General features: G+C 37.1%; 1 pseudogene; it reads left to right on the top strand.

Moving 5' to 3' along the window:
* The first annotated feature begins 420 nt into the window (after positions 1-420).
* LOC125099920 (40S ribosomal protein S4, X isoform-like) lies at positions 421-1,184 on the top strand (annotated as a pseudogene).
* Positions 1,185-4,639: the final 3,455 nt, after the last annotated feature.

The raw sequence follows: 4,639 nt of genomic DNA, 5'->3' as shown, positions 1-4,639 counted from the left end.
TAACAAACAACTAAGGAAGTATTGAATAGTCATAATAAATTAAAATATTTCATAGGGTATTTGAGACTAAATTGACAGTCAATTAAAAATGGAAAGAAGCTATTCTACAATGTGTAACATAAGAAAAATGAAATCTTACTGTAACAGAAGAATGTTGTTAAATGTTCATAGGAACACATATTTGGCACAGGAAAGTAAATACTTGACCTCCTCCATGCTGTAGACTAGACACAATCTCAGACTCATGTCACTAGTATGTCCATGTGACCAGTTTAGGAGGGTACCAAGACATGTATGGGTCTGTAAAAGTGATATAGGGCATAAAGGGACACGTTTTCTGTGGAGAATAAACAAAACAAAACAAAACCAAAAAACAGTAAGTCTTTTTCTGCCTAGTACAGCCATGGATTATGGCCTAAGAAGCATCTAAAGTATGTAGTAGCTTCACAGCTTTGGATGCTGGATAAAGTAACTAGTGTGTTTGCTCTTCGTCCATCTACTTGTCCCCATAAGCTGAGAGAATGTCTCCCACTTATCATTTTCCTAAGGAACAGACTCAAGTATGTCCTTACAGGAGACGAAGTAAAGAAGATCTGAATGCAATGTACATCAAGATTGATGGCAAGGTCTGAACTTATACAATCTACCCTGCGGGTTTTATGAATGTCATCAGCACTGACAAGACTGGGGAGTATTTCCATCTGCTCTATGACAGCAAGTGTTGCTTTGCTGTTCATTGGATTACACCTGAGGAGGCAAGTATACGTTGTACAAGATGAAAAAGATCTTTGTGTGGGCAAAAGGAATCTTTCATTTGGTGACCCACGGTGCTCACACTGTCCTCTATCCTGATCCCCTCATGAAGATGGATGACACCATTCAGACTGATTTGGAGACTGGAAAGATTACTGATTTCATCAAATATGGTAATCTGTGTATGGTGACTGGAGGTGCTAACCTGGGAAGAATTGGTGTGATCACCAACCGAGAGAGACACCTTGGTTCTTTTGATGTAGTTTACATGAAGGCTGCCAATGGCAACAACTTTGCCACCCAGCTCGCCAACATATTTTATCGGCAAAAGAAATAAACCATGGATTTCTCCTCCACGTGGAAAAGGTATGCACCTCAGCATTACCGAAGAGAAAGACAAGAGACTGGTAGCCAAACAGGGCAGTGGGTAGAATGGTCCCTAGGTGACATGATTTGAAGTCTTTCTCCTTAACTAAAGATCATACAACATGATAAAAAATAAAAACATAAACATCCAACTAAAATTTGTTCTACTTTTATTGTCATTATATACTGACAATTCCAAATAATGTCAGTGATTAAAATGTTCCTCAAAACAGTGACTAATGCTCCCATGGCCTCTTTCCCTTGGTATGTCAGTGATGAGGAGTCAAGACTGGAGCCTGCCATGAGTGGTATGAGAGAGCACATTTGACTACAGAACAAAAATGGAATCCATGGGCCCTGTGGTCATTTTTTTCTCTTTTCTACTCTCATGGGTTGAAAAGGAAAGAGCTGGTGGTTTTTCTCGGGGTATTACTTACGTGGATTTCATAATAGTCCTTTATTAAAAAAATTTCTAAATTTAAAATATTTAAAATTTATTTAAAATTTATTAAAATTTATCTTGAAATTTATTTCTTTGTTACTGACATGGAGAGTTTGGTAAAAAAAGAAAATTTTAAAAATGCTTGAATCTTTGATGAAATAGTGGTACAATGTTACAGATAAAGTTATGCTTTAGTTGGCTTTGGCTCAGAAAGTTTCTCATTCTCCATTTATATTAACCCCTTTCTCAGGTTCAATTTATTTCCCCCTTTTCTCTCACATGAAAAAAAAATAGTCACACACTTCAATTTAGAAGCAGTAATAAGACATAAATCTTCTGAGATTTTGCTTTAATTAAAAAGAGCTGTGTCTGCTTACCATTTTTTTCCCTTTCTACATGCAGTGATTCTATTATCAAGGATGCTAATGGACAGAGAAGTGGAATGTGTGCATTTGGATATGGGTACATGGACAAGAACAAATATTAATTTAATAGTTTTATATTACTTGGGAGGCTCTGTATATTATAATATTTCCCATTACAATTAGGTATTATATTGAGATACTCAATTTTTAAATACTTATTTATATTTTCAGAAAGGCAAAGATATTTCCGGAGGGAAAAACCCATAACTGTCTGTTCTATTTTTCCCCCAAATGACTTTCTTTTTAGTAACAATGTATAGTTTTTTTTTCTCAAAGTATTTATGACTCAGAAGAATTTCAGAAGCCCCCTCTCTAGATCTAGAATATAGAGAGTTAAGAGGGGATGGGTCCTTCAGCCCATTTCATATCATGTGGGATATTTGGAGCGTTCTTGCTGTCCAGGACAGGACCCACTAGCTACATGTGACCACTGAATATTTGCGATGTAACTAATGTGGTTAAGGACAATTTAAATTTTGTCATTTTCATTCATTTAAACTTAAATGGCCGCAGGAAGTTAGCTGCTACCCTATTGCTCAGTGTAGCACATAGAGTGGGGTGTTTAAAATATACTTGCTCTGGAAGATTATTTTTCTCCTCACTATTTAATAATACCGGGAAAAGATACTACTTTCCTGTGTATATTTTAACCCATAAAGACTGGACTGTTCCATGAATCAGTGTACCCTGATGTTCTAGTGGCTTAACAGAACAAGTATTTGATTTCGCACTCTATGCCCAGCCTGCCTGGGGAGTGGGTAAAGGACGCTGTGGTACCTCATGACGTCAAGGGCTGCAGCTTCCGTGAGCAAAAAAATGTGGATAACTCAGAAGGGCTCCTAACTGACTCCCACCAGAGTAACACATTGGACTTTGCCTCACAATTCATTAATCAGAGTAGTCACATGGCCCCAGGGAACCTCCAGAAAGGTTTGGAATCTTGGCAGAACCTAGAGCAAAGAAAGTGGATAGTGGTGAGCAGAAGAAATCACCTTGCTCTGTATTTCATCTGTGTGATCATGGACCCATCAGACTCTCCAACTTCCCGTTACGTCCTTTCCTTAAAACAGGCGTATTAAAGCTGATCTCCTAGAAGTACTGTGAGGATTAAATAGCGTTATCTGGTGGAAATTGCATCACACAGAATCTGGCTCATAATAAATGTACAATAAAAGTCAGTTCTATTGCTTTTTTAGGTCATCGTTCATTTTTTTTTTTAAGATTTTATTTATTTATTTGACAGAGAGAAATCACAAGTAAGCAGAGAGGCAGGCAGAGAGAGAGGAGGAGGCAGGCTCCCTGCTGAGCAGAAAGCCCGATGTGGGGCTCGAACCCAGGACCTGGGATCATGACCTGAGCCGAAGGCAGCGGCTTAACCCACTGAGCCACCCAGGCGCCCCATCATCGTTCATTTTTTATGCTTTTTTTCCCCTTTCACCATAATATTATCTAATTGCAATTTCACTTGATGTTATGTTTGTAAATTTTTTCTTAATAGGATGAGAAGATTATTCAGTGACACAAAATTAAAGGAAACATGAAATATGTCTTTTAGAATAATTGTTGACACAAAATATTTATTACCTAATAGTATACTTACTTGAGAATGCAGTTAATATAGAAATTATATTATTTCTATATTATAGAATATTATAGAATATTCTATATTATAGAATATAACAGAATATTCTATATTATAGAATATATTATAGAATATTTTATATTATAGAATTTTTTCAGTTAAAAAACTGAAAAAAAAAGTGTAATCTCTTGGTTACTTTTTTTTCTTTACTCTCAGTAGTAAAAATTTCATAAACCTGAAATACTCTGCAAAATAGAACCACACAGTGTTTTCAGGCATGGTGTGGGCAATTTTGGGGGGAAGCAAATGGAAAATTAACCATGTGTAATGAATACTTGAATAAATATTAGAATGAAATATGTTTATATAGATAGAGGGCAAGTTCCAGCTGCTCCCAGGCATAGTTAAATTATGCATTCTTATTTTAGAGAACATGTGACCTTTATATTGTGCTATTTTGGAAATGGCGTCTTTTCATGATTTTGGTATGAAAACACCATGTGTGGGGTGCCTGGGTGTCTCAGTCCTTAAGCGTCTGCCTTCAGCTCTGGTCATGATCCCAGAGTCCTGGGATTGAGCCCCACATTGGGCTCCCTGCTCTGCGGGAAGCCTGTTTGTCCCTCTCCCACTCCCCTTGCTTGTGTTCCCTCTCTTGCTGTGTCTCCCTCTGTCAAATAAATAAATAAAATCGTTAAAAAAAAAAAAAGAAAAGAAAGCACCATGTGTGTTCTTATTTAATTGTGTCTAATCAGATTCTAAATAGTATTTAACAGTAATAAGGCTGGTTGATTAGTGTCCTTCATTTTAGTGATGGTTCAACAGTGACAGTTACAGTCTTTCAAATGAGTATGGTAGAAAGACAAAAACAGGAAAGCTCATCTTAGTTCTTGAGGCTGAGACAACGTGACCAATGTTATATCTCATTAATGCACCATGAGAGCTGAGGAGAGCTTTAGTCTCATTATGGTGAGGATCTTCAATGCCTTCTAGTGAGTGTTCGATCACAGTAACATATTGTGGAGTCACCCTGACCTTCCTCCCTTTTCCACCTGCTTAGATATCCTCATACCC

This window comes from Lutra lutra, chromosome 1 (assembly GCF_902655055.1).
Source record: "Lutra lutra chromosome 1, mLutLut1.2, whole genome shotgun sequence".
Taxonomy (NCBI): Eukaryota; Metazoa; Chordata; class Mammalia; order Carnivora; family Mustelidae; genus Lutra; species Lutra lutra.
The sequence above is the reverse complement of the archived record's forward strand: the minus strand, read 5'-3'. Positions and strand labels throughout refer to the sequence as shown.